Source organism: Echinops telfairi, unplaced genomic scaffold (assembly GCF_000313985.2).
Source record: "Echinops telfairi isolate 266 unplaced genomic scaffold, ASM31398v2 ScPeMD7_7462;HRSCAF=8500, whole genome shotgun sequence".
Lineage (NCBI taxonomy): Eukaryota > Metazoa > Chordata > Mammalia > Afrosoricida > Tenrecidae > Echinops > Echinops telfairi.
Genome location: NW_022111362.1, coordinates 4955084 through 4972024, shown reverse-complemented (window position 1 = coordinate 4972024; position 16941 = coordinate 4955084). Strand labels below are relative to the sequence as shown.

At 41.2% G+C, this 16941-nt stretch overlaps 1 protein-coding gene and 1 pseudogene across 1 annotated transcript in view; one reads left to right on the top strand and one right to left on the bottom strand.

Moving 5' to 3' along the window:
- NINL (ninein like) overlaps positions 1-16711 on the bottom strand; it is a 176272-nt gene extending 159561 nt beyond the window's left edge. Inside the window, exon 1 of the mRNA XM_045283532.1 lies at positions 16637-16711. The gene's annotated coding sequence lies outside the window, so the exon portion shown is untranslated. The remainder of the gene's footprint in view (positions 1-16636) is intronic.
- On the top strand, positions 12905-13438 carry LOC123520893 (annotated as a pseudogene).
- Positions 16712-16941: the final 230 nt, after the last annotated feature.

Below are 16941 nucleotides of genomic sequence, written 5' to 3'. Positions count from 1 at the left end.
AACAACAGCCAATAACTCAATGGGTAAAAACTGAAAAGAAAAAAGATAGACAAAGTTATCAAGAAATTCCCAACCAAAAAAAGTCCAGGACCAGATGGCTTTATAGGAGATTTGTACAAAATCCCAACATCATTCATTAAAGAAATGGAAAAATTAATCACCAAATCACACAGAGAGGGGAAGATAAGCAGAGAAAACTGGGACAAATTTAAGGACCCTAGTGCAGGGCATTCATGCAGGACGAGTAGATAGAACAAAGAAAGCACACACAGGGGAAGACAAAACAGACCTTCTCAAAATGAAGTGGGGAAAGTAGGTGATTTTGCACGACTTGACCTCAAAACCTACCATACAGCCAGTGTTGTCAAAACAGCCTCATACTGATATAATGGTAGATACATAAACCAATGGAACAGGGCAGAAAATCCAGAAACCCAATAAACACTAAATTGGAAGAGGATGCCTTCTTCAACAAATGGTGCTAGAAAAACTGATCTTCATCTACAGAAGAATGAAACAGAACCCATACCTCATCCCATACACAAAAATGAACTCAAGGTTGATCAGAGACCTAAATGTTAAACCCAAAGCTGTCAAAAGTATCAAAATTGTTTTAAAATTATTACCATGGGCTACTCAATGACACTAAACAAAAGGTCCTTATGTTCCAGAGAGATGATTGATAATATTCTCTACCATGTCTCTAAGGTGTCCCAGAGGCAGATAACAGGCATATATTCAGGAATTGATATGGGGCTAGAACTTAATCCTAACTCCAGTCTAAGAACAATGAGTTCTTATGACACAGTCCTGCTCAATACTTGTCCTCCTGAAGGAGACATGGAAGCTATGGTGCTTTAGCAAAGTGTGGTGAAGAAATTAGATGTTGCCTGCCTATCAGAATGAATAGCCCCAATACATTTGAAGGATCTACAGAAGGAATAAGCCTCTAGTGATTTCCCTCTAATCAGAATTGAGGGATGAGAATAACCTGGTTTTCAGACAGAGAGTATTGTTGGGACAACTATAATACATTAAAATGATAACTTTGACTGGAATGGTTAAAACCTTGTCATCTAATTTCCCTTTTGATACTTTGTGCTTGATCTAGTATTTAATATTTGCTGTGTTTTTTTCCATATAGGGTTTATCTCTTGTACTTTGTCATTGTTGGTACCTTTCTTGACTCTCTATTATATATTTTTCTAGGTTTTTCAGTATATGAAACCCAGAAAAATAAATCTGTAAAGACAATAAATAGAATAAGGGTTCCAGGAGGGTGCAGTGGGGGTGGGGTTGGGTGTAGGTGAGTAATGGGAAGCTGATATCAAAGAGTGCAAGGAAGAAAATGTTTTGAAATAAATTGTGGTAGCAATTGTACAACACTGTTTGATATAACTGAACCATAGAATGGTTTGATGTCTAGATTAGGTCCTAAAAAAATGTATTGAAAAAAAAAAACACCTCAAATAAAATGATAGCAATACATTCATATCAATCAATAATTGTAATAAATGTAAATGGATTAAATACACCACCCAATAGACAGAAATCAGATGACTAAGGATTGCAGCCCACTATACCACTACAGCAAAATTCAAAGGATTGGGGCTGGGGGGGAGGGACGGTGTTCAAGCTAATGACTATCAAGAAAAGGGCAGGAGTGGCAATATTAATTCATGATAAAATAGACTTTAAGGACAACATCCAGCTTAACAGACAAGGAAATTATATAAATCAGCAAGAAAGACATAATCATAATTATCTAAGACACATATTACACTCTAAGACAGAACTGAAGCTTCCATGAGCGTTGCTTATGCAACCAAGCAAGACAAAATCCTGTCAACTTTTTCTCTGGTAAGAATTTTTGTTTCCTTTTCACTGACTTGTAATCCATATTGAAGGGTGCAGGCCTCAATCTTCATTAGCAAATGCTTTAAATCTTCCTTACTTCCAGCCAGGAAGATTGTGTCCCTTGCATACTGCAGGCATAAGACTTCCTCCAATCATGATACTGTGAATTTAAGAGCAAGTTTCTGAATCTATTCTGACATCCACTTTAATATTTTCTTTCTTTCTTGTGTTTTTTAGTGATGCTTCGCTTTCTTCATGTATGATTCTCCACATACTCCGGCTTCTTGATTTATTTACCCAACATATGGATTCAGGCAATATAGTGAAAGGATGCAACTCTCATGCACATCTTTCCAGATTTTAAACCACCAACTATTTCCTTGTTCTGTTGGATGACTGCCTCTTGGTCTATAAAAGCTCCACATGAGCTCAATTATGTGTTCTGCAATTACTATTCTTCTCAATGTTACCCATAGTTTGTTATGACCCACACAGTCCAATGCCTATGCATAGTAAAAAAAATCACAACTAAATGTCTTTCTGGCACTCTCTGTATGCAGCCACACTCCATGTGATGCCAGAAGTCATGTTCTGCTGCAACTGTTTTAAAATTATTTTCAGCAAAAGTTTACTTGCATGTGGTACTAATAATATTGTTCAATCACTTCCACATTCTCCTGGGTCACTTTTCTTTGGAATAGATACAAATACGCATCTCTTCTAGTTAGTTGACAAAGTAGCTGCATTCAAAATTCTTGGCATAATCGCTGAAGACAAAAATAGGTGTATAAGCAAATGTGGTGAAGAAAGCTGATGGTGCTTGGCTATCAAAAGATATAGCATTTGGGGTTTTAAAAGACTTGAAGATAAAGAAGCAGCCATCTAGCAGAGAAGCAACAAGCCCACACCAACCTGTGTGATCATGAAGTGCCGATGGGATGGGGTAACAGGCATCAGAAGACCACAAACAAACAAACAAAAAAAACATTGCTGAGAACAAGGGTAGTTGGAGCAGAGACCCAAAACCCATCTGTCGGCAATGGGACACCCACTCACAGAAGGGTGGCAAGGAAGGGATGAGTCAACCAGGGTGAAATATAGCACAGATGAAACACAGAATATTTCTTTGTTTCCTTAAGGCTCGCCCACTCCCACCCCCCACCCCCACACTATCATGACCCTAATCCTGCCTTTCACTGTGGGCTAGGTCAGAGCATGTACACAGGTACAGATAAGAATCCAAGTCAGATAAACCCCTCAGGAACAGAAATGGGAATAGCGATACCAGAAGATAGGGGAAAGGTGGGGAGAAAAAGGGGGAGAAAAAACCGTGGGGGAAGGAAGACAGCGGGCGGTGTAAGATGTGAAATTAATAATAATTTATAATTTATCGAGAAGTCATAAGGGTGTGAAGGGGGAGGAAGGAGGGTAAAAAGAAGAGCTGATACCAAGGGCTCAAATAAAATGTAAATGTTTAGAAAATAATGATGGCAACATATGTACAAATATGCTTAATACAACTGATATATGGATTGTTATAAGAGCTATAAGAGGCCTCAATTAAAAAAAAAATTCTTGGCATAGATCAGTGAGTGCCTCCAGTGCCTGATCAATTTGTCAAAACATTTCTATTGCTACTCTATCAATTCCTGGAGCCTTTTTTTCATTAATGCCTACAGTGCATTCACAATAAATATGAAGCAGTTCTTAAATTTGTCTTTCCCGGCATACTAACTCATGAGTGCCTGATGCAAAAATGACTAATACCAGTCCATTTCAGCTCATTAATTGCTTAGGATATTTATTTTAGGCAATTCATTTAATTTTTGATGAGTTCCAATTTTCCTTGATTAATACTTCATACACTCTACATTAAGATGATTAATAATGCTTGCAGTTGTATCTTATTTTGAGTCATCTCCATCAGCAAATGAAGATCCCCAAAGCTATACTCCCCCCATATCATTGTGTTGGCACTACTTTGAGAAGGCAGTTCCTCCTCAGTAGTATTTTGAGTGAATTCCAACCCACAGGTTCATCTTTTGACCCTTTATCTGTCAATATTCCAGTGTTGTTGATGTGACTGTCAGTGGCAAACCCTTCAAAACTGAACAGTCTATTCCTTTTTCATTCACAGTCTGTAAGCTCCAGTGAAACATGTTTTGTTCTATAGTGATCCTGCTATTTGAAACACCAGTGACATAGCATCCAGCATCAAAGTAACACACAAGCTACTACAGTCAGAGAAACAGACACACAAATGGAGGCCATTTGCAATAGCGAATACAAAGATTAAATGCTTAGGAATAAATGTAACCACAGAAACAATACATATACTAAGAAAACTACAAAACATTACTATTACATGAAACCAAAGAGGACTATATAAATGGGAAAAATATACTATGCTCATGGATAGCAAAACTTCACATTGTGGAAATGTAAAGAGTACCAAAAGCAATCTACAATTACATTCTGTCCCAATTCAGATTCCAACATCCTTTTTTAAAGAGATGGAAAAAGTCTTTACTAACTGTATAGGGAAAGGGTACTCACAAGGATAAGAAAAGCACCATTACAAAAGAATAAAGTGGGAGATCTCTCACTTCAAAACCTACTACACAGTCTAAAATTGTAGTGACAGTAAAAAACTTAACGTCAGACATATATACATAGAACACTCCACTATACAATCTTTTCTGGAGCACAAAGCACATTTTCCAGGAAAGACAATATATTAGGCCACAAAGCAAGTCTCAATAAAAACATCAAGACCTAAGAACAGATAACAATGCGATGAAATTAGAAATCAATATATATTGGGGGGTGGGGGGAATCACATACATGGAAATTGAATGACACCCAGCTTAAAAACTACTGAGAAATAGAACAAATAAAACTAACATGAAAACATTTCTTCAAACAAATAACAATGAAAACACAATATATCAAAACTTTTGGGAAACAGTAAAGGTAGAAGGCAATTGATTGCACCACATCATAAAAGAAAGACCCACAATCAACACCTTCACCTAACATCTCTGACAATTAAAAAAAAAGAAGCAAAATAAACCTGTAGGCAACCAGGGGGAAAAATAATCAAAGATTGGGAAAAAAATAAATGAAAGTACAAATAATAAACAGGACAGAAACCTGGTTCTTTGTAAGAATTAGCAAAATATGACAAACTACTCACAACTCTAAATAAGGAAATGAGAAAATGCAAATAGCATAAATATGAAATAAAATGGAGGATGTCAAAACTCAAGAAAAGATGTTCTGCATTAAGCACTAATGACAGAACACCTAATGACCTGGATATCCCATGAAGAATTCTGCAAGACCAACAACTTGTTCATAGCAAATACTTTTTTTCAATAACACAAAAGATGACTATACACATAGATTTGTCCAGATGGAATACACAGATATCAAATTGACTAATTCTGTGGGAAGAGATAATGAAGAAGCTCAGCTAAAATCAGGCCAGGGCCTGAATATACGAACTTGAGTATCTCCCACCTGAATTTTAAGAACATCTCAAGAACAGATTTTCTGTTCATTGGACACTAATGACAGAAGGCCTGATGGCTTGTGGTATGATATCAAGAACATCCTTATGAAGAAAGTGAAAGGTCAATAAGGACAAGAAAGAAAAGATCAAAATGGATGTTAAAAGAGACTCTGAAACTTGCTCTTAATCATAGAGTAGCTAAGGCAAATGAAAGAAATGATGAATTCAAAGAGCTGAATAAAACATATCAAAGGGCAACTTGAGAAGGCAAAGTCAAATATCATAATGAAGTGGGCAAAGACCTAGAGTTAGAAAACCAAAAAGGAAGAAAATGCTTAGCATATCTTAAATGGAAAGAATTAGAAGGAAAAAATAATCAAGCCTTGAGTTGCAATACTGAAAGATTCTATGGGCAAAATAACGAATGATGCAGGAAGCATCAATAGAAGATGGAAAGAATACACAGATTCACTGTATCAAGAAAAGCTAGTCACATTCCACCATTTCAGGAGGTAGCATATGAAAAAGAACCAGTGGTGCTGAATGAAGAAATTCAAGCTGCACTGAAAACATAGCCAAAAACAAGGCTCCAGGAATTGATGGGACACTAATTGAAATGTTTCAGCAGGTTGATGACACACTGGAAGCACTTACTTGCCTATGACAGAAAATTTAGAAGACAGTTATGTTAGGTAGCTAGCATAGGGACCGTGGCACCCATTGCGCATGCTCAGAGGTTGTAGTACACCTAGGTGGCCGTTACAACGGGATTGGCCCATCTGGGCCAGGTGAATTCAATTCAGTCAATGGGGTTGACCAGGATCATCCACCATGCCTCCCAGCAGAGGACCTGAAAAGCCAGAATCCAGAGCCTTGCAGCATTCTGCTTCTCAAGCTGCTCCTCAGAGGTCATGCAGTGATCTCCTCTGGCCTCAGGACTCTTCATGAAGGTGTGAAGTGCCCTGAGGTGCCTGAAGCTTCTTTTACCTTTCATAAAACTCACTTGGATCATGATCAGGCTTCGGAGTGAATTCTGTCTCATGCGAAGCCAAGGACGGAGGTAAATTTCTCCCATGAGAGATCTAACAGCTACTTAGCCAACTGACTGGATGAGATCCATATTTGTACTCTTTCCAAAGAAAGGTGACTGTGTTAGTCTGGGTAGACTAGAGAAACAAATCCAGGGAAACATATATGGATATAAGAAAGAGCTTTCAATGGATGGATGTATGGATTGTGATTAGAGTTGTATGAACCCCCAATAAAATCATTAAAAAAAGAAAAGAGTTTTATATGAAGAGTAATTGTACGTTAAGAAAACATTGCAGCCCAGCCCCATCAAGTCCATAAATCCAATATTAGCCCATATGTCCGATACCAAGCTATAAAGTCCTCTTCTGACTCATGAAACACATGCAATGACGCTGAATGTGGGCACAAAATCTGGATACAGTGGCATTGTACACAATGGGCACAAAATCTGGATCCAGTGGCATTGTAAGCATCTCAGTGCTGGCAGGGATCTCTACGTGGCTTCCCTGGCTCCAGAGGCCTGGTTGCATCAGGGTAGGTCCATGTGGCTTCTCCAGCTCCCACGTCGTAGTGCCATATGTCTTTTAAGTAAAGCATCTCTCAGGGTGTGAGCAGGGAGAGACAAGTGTCTCCTGCCTCGAAAGAGGAAATACAGGAGTTCCCAGAATTCTCAGGAGGCCATGCCCACACAGAGGCCTCTTTGGCTATGAGCCAATTGACAGCCTAGACTCTACCCCTTCACTCTTTAATTTTAAAAAAATCATTTTATTGGGGGCTCATACAACTCTGATCACAATCCATACATATTTCAATTGTGTCAAGCACATTTGTACATTCATTGCCCTCATCCTCAAAATATCTGCTCTCCACTTAAGCCCTGGGTATCAGCTCATTTTCCCCTTCCTTCCTCCTTCCCTGCTCCCTCATGAACCCTTGATAATTTATAAATTATTATTATTGTGTCATGCCTTACACTGTCCTATGTCTCCCATTACCCACTTTTCTGTTGTCTGTCCCCCAGAGGAGGTTATATGTAGATCCTTATCATCGGTTCCCCCTTTCTACCCCACCTTCCCTCCCCCCTCCAGTATTGCCACTCTCACCACTGGTCCTGATGGGATCATCTGTCCTGAATTTACTGTGTTTCCAATTCCTATCTGTACCAGTGTACATCTTCTGGTCTAGCCGGATTTGTAAGGTAGAATTGGGATCATGATAGTGGGGGGAGGGAAGAAGCATTTAGGAACTAGAGGAAAGTTGTATGTTTCATTGTTGCAACACTGCACACTGACTGGCTCGTCTTCTCCTCGCGACATTTCTGTGAGAGGGTGTCCCATTACCTACAGATGGGCTTTGGGTCTCCACTCTGCACTCACCCTCATTTACAATATGATTTTTTATTCTTTGATGTGTGATACCTGATCCCTTCGACACCTTGTGGTCACACAGGCTGGCGTGCTTCTTCCATGTAGGCGTTGCTGCTTCTGAGCTAGATGGCTGCTTGTTTACCTGCAAGCCTTTAGGACCCCAGACAATAAATCTTTGGATAGCCGGGCACCATCAGCTTTCTTCACCACATTTGCTTATGCACACATTTGTCTTCAGCGATTGTGTCAGGAAGGTGTGCATCATGGACTGCCAATTTAACAGAACAATGTGTTCTTGCATTAAGGAAATACTTGAGTGGAGGTCTAAAGTCCATCTGCTGCCTTAACACTAAACCTATAAATATATGCACGTAGATATATTTCCCCTTATATTTTCCTATGTACATGCTTGTATTTAGACCTCTATAAATGCCCTTTGCCTCCTAGTTCTTTCCTCTATTTCCTTTTACTTTCCTCTTGTCCCACTACCATGCTCAGCCTTCATTTGGGTTTCAGTAATTTCTCTCAGTTACATTGCCCTTGCTGAATCCCTACCAGGCCTCTCACCCCTTGCCACTAATTTTGGATCACTTGTTGTTCCCTTGTCCCTGGGTTGGTCAAGACCACCTCCTTTCCCCCACCTTCCCGTCTCCCATGTCCCCCTAGAACCATCAGTCCCGTTGTTTTCTCCTCCAGACTGTTCATCCAACCTATCTTATCTAGAGAGACCTAGAGAAATAATAATGTGCACAAAAAACCAAGTCATTGCAAGACAAAGCGACAAAAGAGAATGCAATGACTACATCAACAAAGAAAACCAATGACCGCCCCCCCCCAAATTAAATAGATTTTTAAAAGAAAATAAAAATTAAAAAAAAGAAAAACCTGTAAAGAGATCAAGGTCTGTTTGTTGACCTCTAGGAGTGTCCTCCAGTAGAGTCCGATGGGATGGGGTGCCATGTTCTGGCCCCAAAGTCTATCCTTTGCACTCCCTTGGGAGCTCCCTGCTCTGCCGCATAGCCTTAGTGCTTTGCCTCGGTGTGGTGGGGTAAGACTGGGCCAATCCCGACACTGTGTCTCCAGTGTTGTCCCCCGTAGGGCCATGGGTAAGTGAGGGAGGTCGTGTTTCATAGTGGGATCAGCCATATGGTCCACTCTGTGCATTGGCTGTTCTGAACAGGGATATTGTTCTTTAGGCTTGGTGGGCCAGGATGCGCTCCACTCTCTCTTCCTGTGTGGTCTGATGAGAAAAGTCCCTCTCCCCAAGCTGTAGCTTCAGTGCTGTCCTCTAAAGAAAATTATTCTGTGGAGACGGGCAGTTGATGACGAAAACATCCTGGAACTACCAGAAAAAAGAATTCAAAAGAATGAAGTGCAGTTATTTTCAATGGATGGAAAAAGAGTGCAAAAGAACAACAAAATAAAAAGAAATCTTACTCCAAACAGATATTCATAAGATGAATAATAAGATATATGAATTAGACAAAAATATAAAAGACCAGAGTAATTTAACTGTGGAAACAGAAAGCTGAAATACTGAGTATGAAGACAAATATCTCAACTCCAATACATGAGAGGAACAATCAACAAAAGGAGCAAAGGAGTCTGAAGAAAGCCTAAGAATTAGGTGATAGACTAGCCCAGAAGAGGAGAAAGCAAAAAACACCCACAAAGAAAATAACACAAGAATTTCTAGAAGACAACTTCCCCAACAACATAAAAGAAAACAACTATCCAGGAAGCCGAGAGAAACGCACAAGATAGACACCAAAAGAAAAACACCATGACATACTTTAAACTCTCCAATACCTAGGACAGGGAAAGAACCCTGCACTGTTCACAACAGAAAGAACAAAAAATCATATCGTTGTAAATGAGGGTGAGAGCAGAGTGGAGAATCAAAGCCCATCGGTAGGCAACTGGACACCCCCTTACTGAAGCGTTGTGGGGAGGAGATGAGCCAGTCAGGGTGCAGGGTAGTAATGATGAAACATACAACTTTCCTCTAGTTGCTTCTTCCCTCCCCCCACTATCATGATCCCAATTCTACCTTACAAATCTGGCTAGACCAGAGGATGTACATTGGTACAGATAGCAACTGGAAACACAGGGAATCCAGTACAGATGACCCCTTCAGGACCAGTGGTAAGAGTGGCGATGCCTGGAGGGTGGAGGGAATGTGGGGTAGAAAGGGGGAACCAATAACAAGATTCTACGTATAGCCTCCTCCCTGGGGGATGGACAGCAGAAAAGAGGGCAGGGGAGATGTCAGACAGTGTAACATATGACAAAATAATAATAATTTACGAATTATGAAGGGTTCATGAGGGAGGGGGGAATGGGGAGGTAGGGGGGGAAATGAGGAGCTGATACCAAGGGCTCAAGTAGAAAGCAAATGTTTTGAGAATGATGATGGCAACAAATGTACATATGTGCTTGACACGATGGATGGATGTATGGATTGTGGTAAGAACTGTACCAGCCCCCAATGAAATGATTTTTTAAAAAAAGAAAGAAAATGGAAACAACTTAAATTCCCACTAGTAGAGCAATGAATAAAGAAACTTCAGTACAGACACACAATGGAATATTACGTATGGATAAAAAACAATGACAAAGCTATGAAGCACTTCATGGTATAGATGGGCCTGGAGAACATTATGCTGAGGGAATCACAAAAAGAAAAATAATATTAGACCACTGTTAAAGGGGGAATAAAAGTTTAAAACTTTCATGTCAGAGGAATTTGCCAAGTGGAGGGAGGACAAGGATTTGGAAGATACAGCAATGGCCTAGACTGTTGGCAAGTGTTAACTTGTGTGAAATGAAAGACAGCTGTCCTCAAGAGGGAAACAAGAAAGCAAGGACTGGGCGAGGAATAAACTATTGGAGGATTTGATGAGTGGCTTAAAGTGTTGAATACAAAGCTGATGATCTGAAATGTAAACCCCTACCTAATTTGTAACTAAAAAGGGGAAAATGAAAGGACCCCTGTGGAGTAGCTTTACTGGGCCCTTTAAGGCCAATATGAGTTAGAATCAACTTTATGACAATGGGTTTGGGGATTCTGATCTAGATGATAAGGGCGAACTTCTTAGTACGACCTGTAAGACCTTTGAAAATCTAGCTCCTCTCAATCCCTCAGTCTCTTCGTGGCCCACTCCTTCCTCCCCAGCCCAATCATAAAGTAGTATGTATAAGACTTAAGATACTTTGCTCTCTCCAATGTGTTTCTTATATACAAGTTGATTCTCAATCTAGAATTCCCTTCTGAGTTTTCTTAACCTTCATCTTTCAAATTAAAAGCCTCATTTCTATCCTTCTTTCCTGGAGTCCTGATTATGCACCTTTATTATTGTTCTTACCATAGTGTACCATAATTATTTTTACTATTCCGCCACCCCCCACCCCCCACCCCTGATGACTGGGACTTTGCCTTATTCCTGTTTAAATTTCTACAAGTACATGGATGGTGCAGATAGCTAATATGCTTGGTTGCTCATCAAAAGTTTGGAGGTTGGATCCACCCAGAGACATCTTGTCAGGCCTTACAATTTACTTCCAAAATAAATTAGCCTTAAAAAGTTGATGGAGTACAGTTCTATTCAGACACATATTGGGTCACCATGAGTTGGAATTGTCTCAGCCACTGGTGTTTGCTTTTAACATAGCACATGGTAATATTTATTCGATAAGATGATTTCAGCCTTTTCTGCTAGCCATTTCCACCAGGAAACTATTTCTTCTTAAAAACAATAATGATACAATATTTATAAATAATTTTCAAATCTATTGTGCTCTTCTGATTTGTAGCCAGATGTCTTGCACTCTCATTTCTTAACCTCAGGTCAGATGTAAAATTATAACTATCTTTTTAATTGAAAAAATGATACATTGGAATTGTGGTGCTAGAGATACATACTGAAAGTACCATGGGCTGCTAAAAGGACAAATTGATTTGTCTTGGAAGAAATACGGCTAAAGTGCTCCTTAGAAGCAAAGATGGTAAGCCTTTGTCTCACATACTTTGGACATGTTTTCAGAAGAGACCTATCCCTGGAGAAGGGCATTATGTTTGGTAAACTGGAGGGGCAGGAAAAAGAGGAAGGAGACAGATTGACACAGTGGTTGCAAAAATGGACTCACGCATAAGACTAAGTGTGAGGATGGCACAGGACCAGGCAGTGCTTTGTTCTGTTGTGCAGAGGTTTCTATAGGTCAGAACTGATTTGATGGCACATAACCATAACATCTTTTCAAGACACGTGTGCTTTAAGTGTAATAAAGTTATTACAAGGAAAAATGAAATCATATTTAAATAAGATATAAAAGTACATACTCTGACACGGTCACTTTCTTAAAAAAAAAAAAAGCAAAAACCACAAAAATCACTGTTTAATGCTTTATTTAAAAATGTAAGCCTAGGGCGAAGGGGGAAGTGTAAGCCTAGAAACAAAAGATAGCCTTGGGGTCCAGTAAGAGATTTCAATGATTAGAAATTCCAGAAGGTCCCTCTTTGTCAGCTGCACTAGTCATTATCTCAGCAGAGCCCTCTAGCACAAAGGCTGGGAGATTCCTGGACTGGAAACTAGGAAAACTGGGTGATCTGGGGTTAAATTCGGACATGGTCACAGTAGGGGCTAAGACCTGAGTCGCTTCTTGCAGGCAACCTCACTATGAGTTAGGCCCAACTCCAGCCCATTTTTCCTGGTAGAGATGACCTTAGCCAAGGACATCCTAGTCACTTGTATGGTTTCCACTGCACAAGTATTGGACCCTTGTGCCGTTATCTTGGGCACTCCCATCTAGGTACTCTGGGCCAGGCGTGGAGGAGTAGAGTACTGAATTGTTGGGCCTCAGCCTCACTTGGCCCAGAGTAAGCTCTCCTGCTCTCTACCATCCCTACTTTGAGAATTTATTTTCCACATTCTCACGTCTGTGTAGAGTAGACTGAAGGTCTAAGGACTTTAACTTCCTCCCTGGAATGTCTGCCTGAGGCCAGGGGCCTGGAGATAGGGCAGAGTTAGAGCCCAAAGATGTCCTAGCTGGTGGTCCTAACAGGCAGAGAGCTCTCCACAGACAGGCCTACCATTATGAATACAGCTGGAGGGGCCTAATATGATGCAGGTCTCCAATGCCAGCTCTCCTACACTTGGCCTTGTGCAGACAGACACCTGAACTTCCAGGCCCACTTGTGAAGCAGCTGAGTGATGTCAGTTCCCAAATAAAATCTTTCCCCAGAGTCTGCTCTGCCCCTGGACATAACATCATCTCCTAAATTAGACTTGCCTCTGGACACCCAATTATCTCCTGGGGATTGGATACCATCTCTGAGCCACACTGTACTCCTCTCCAAACAGGTGTTTTCCACAGTGGAAGCAGAACAGCCCACAGGGTTCAGACAAGCCCTGGAGAGGCCCTGAGACTCCCCAATCTTCAGGTTTCAAATATAATAGGTAGAAACCAAATAGCAAGGTCCTAGGGAGACCCCCACTAACTATCCTGCAGAATGACAACTCCTCTGGTACCCCGACCTGGCGGCCACAAGCTAGGACAAGAAGGGCTCCTCCTCAGAGCTGGATGACTTCGGAAAACTGGAGGGTGAGCATGGGAGCAAAGTCAGGGCCATTACAGGGAAAACCAGCACTTTCCCTTGGGGGAGAACTAGGCCCTGCTTGACCCCAGGACGAAAAGCAACCCGGGCCCAATCATGCTCTGTGTCCTTCTGTATCCTACATCACCTTTCCCTGAGTACTGAGAAACAACTGGTTTGTTTGGTTTTTTTACTCTCCCCTAAACCTTGAATGCACCTTCGTTGTCTCTGAAAGTGAGAACTTGATTGGACTTTTTTGTGTGTTGTGTATATTCTTTATATATTAAAGGAAATTATTTTAAATTGTTTTTTTAAAATATTGATTGCTTAGTGTCTCTTTTCTATAAAGGTATTAAGAGGAAAAGTTTATAATAATCAAAGTGGGATGCAACGAAAAGAAACAGAAACAGTGGCTTGCTATTTTCAATATACGGGTAATCCGTAACCTATAATGGGTTTCTATTCCCAAAACTCCAACATAAGTGGGTTCTGATATAAGTAAAATACCTGTTTTTTGTAGCTTTCATGATTATTGCCATAGCCTGCTATACATCAGTGTTTTGAACAGTAAACCAAAATACTGAGCATCTGTGAATGAATATTTGCAAAGAATAACATCAGCTAAATATACTGCAGCATTATATACAGTACATATTCCTAACAATAACGTATACCACAAACAAAACAAACACCAAACATCCATTAAGTGTAGTTCATCATAATTTGAATATTTGTAAGTTGGAGACTACCTGTACCTCTTGAACATTTGAATTTTAAATGATTGAGTGTACTATTTTGACAAAATTAAAATTCTTAAACCCAAAGGTTACAATGCACACATGAAACACTCATGGAAAATGTGAGAGGTTTATTATGCAGCCTGCTTTCCCAATACACGCAAACAATGGTGCAGGACACAAACACAGTAAAACATTACCAGGAGACACTACAGATGACCTAAATAAATGAAAGCCCATTTCATGCCGATGGATCAGTAGACTTAATAGTGTCAATATTACCTAAAGCAATTTAGATATTCAATATAACCACCATAAAATTCCAATGGCCTTTTCAGAAGTCAAAAAAAAATCATCCTCAAATTTATATGGAACTGTAAAGGACTGACTGACTACAAATAGCAAAAGTAAACTTGTAAAAGAAGAATAGTGTAGGAGGGCTCTTGTTTCCTGATACAAAATCATATAAGAAAGCTACAGTGTTTAAAGCAGCTTGTAACTAGTATCAGATAGACAACTAGTGGCATAAAAGTGAAAACCCAGTTAAATGTACACATCTACCATCAACTAATTAACAGCATTGCTAACTCCAGTGAAGGGGGAGGGGGAGTTCAGTCTCTTTAATAAATAGAACTGGAACAACTGTATTGACACATGCAAAGAATAAAGATAGATCTTACCTCACACCATGTACAAAATCTCAAAATGGGTCAAAGACTTCAGTGTATGACTCAAAACCATGAAACTCTTAGAAAATAACTGTGGGGTGTTGCTTCAAGATTTAGTGCTCAGTAAAAATTTCTTGAAAGGCAACAAAGAGTAAAATAGGTAAATGGAATCACCTCAAAATTAAAGGGGCGCTATGAGTCAGAATTAACTCCATAGTAGTGAGTTAACAGAAGGAATTTGTCACCCAAATAAAAAGATAACCAAGAGACTGGGAGAAAATTCTAGAGTAAGTACATGTGAGTAAAAGCCGCCCTGATGATGTAGGAGATAATTCTTTGGATTGCTAACAAAAAGGGTCAGTGATTCCAAATAATCCATTAGCTGTTCTGTAAAAGAAGAGGCCATTTGTTCCCATAAAGATTTATGGCTTCCAAAACCTCCAAGAATTCTACTCTACCCTGTAGTATTACTACTGTGAGTTGGAATTTACTGATGCTAGTGCATATATGTGGGTAAAAGCGCTCTGATGGCACTGTGAGTTAGGTGTAGGGCCGGTACCACAGAGATCAGTGGTTCAAATCCACTATTGCACCTTGAAGATTCCATAAAGGTTTACAATCTCGGAAGTCCTGTATATAGGGTCACTAGGAATCACAATTGACATAATGACAGTGGGTTCAGCAAAAAGTATTGTTAGAGGGTTCTAGTTCACATATGCATGGGCTTATGAGGGTAAATAAACATAAGTATCAAAATGTGAAGCTATTCTTTCTTGACAATCTTCCAACTACTTCTGAGGGCAGTATTTCCATCTCTCTAGCCCTTCCCAGAAGAATTCTGTGCTCTTTGTCATTATTTGACTCTCTGGAAGATGTAAACACTGGTTTCCCTATTTGGGATTTGGGACTGAGCACATTTAAAAGGCAGAGGACCTCTGTAAATAAAGAGTAGAATGGAGAAAACTAACAACATATATCCTCTTATCCCTTACTTCAAATAATATCCTGAAGTGCAAAATCTTATTACAACACATCAAGTTAGTCTTAAAAAGTTTCCCATGTGTAGTACAATCATTATTTATAGGGGATTCCGTCTGTGGAATTCAACACTCATTCTCAGAGGGTCAATTCCCTGTTCCAGGTGACAGGGGAACAGTGAAGAGACTGGACGCGTGGGGTCAAAAACTAAAAAAAACCTGGCACTTTACAGCAGGACACCTAGAAAACCACAGATTATCGAGGGGCCCTGGTAGTGCTTTTACGGAGGAGTCAGTTTCCCAACACTGTCTTGGAATTGCGAACTCTATTTCCAACAGCACACACTTTTAACTCAGGCGGTATTTTAAGGCCTATTTTTTTTTTCACGATCTGATCAAGCAGCAGCGAATCCAGGGGATCAGGTACATTTTAAACACTACCCACGGCAAGCCACCAAGCTACCCTCAGCAAGGTTATTTTTCAATGACACCCTAGCCTTCAGGCCTCCAGAATGTCGGGGGGGGGGAGGAAGAGGGAGGTACAGGACACCGTGTTAGACTTGCCGCACAAAGTAAGACTAACTTACTTGGCCCCCATCCCGGGAGAAGCCACTCTAGCTGTGCACGAAGGCGAGCCGAAGATGCCAGGCGGCGTACGGGCCCCGGCACTGGGCACACCGAGCACCCGGCGGCCGGGCGGCTTGGCGAAGAGGCCTGGGGGCTCGACACTTCCCAGCCTACCTGCCGACTCCCCGGACCCCGGACGCGCGCTTCCCTCCGGGGCGCCCACGGCCAGGGCGCCCACCCCGAGGAGATGCGCACGCCCCCCGGCCTACCCTTGCAGCCACCGAAGGGCTGCGCCCCTGGAATCCCAGCCCCGACCCCATGTACCTGCGGAGCCCACTTCTCCCGCTCGCCGCGCGCCGGCCCGGGGGCAGGTTTAGGCCTCAGGGGGCGCCCATCGCTCCACCCCCGCGCCGGGCGGCGTCCTTTGTGTTTGGCAACAGGCTTCCGGAGACCGCCCCGCGCAGCACGCCGCGGTGCGCGTCGGGAGGGGTGGAACGCGGGGCGGTGGGATCTGGGGGCGGGGGTGGGGAGAGGGAGACAGGTCTAGGAACGGCAGTCAGGCTTGGCTAGGCACGTGGGCTTGTAGGCACGTGGTACCCAACTTGCCACTGAGAAAGCGGGTTATTTAC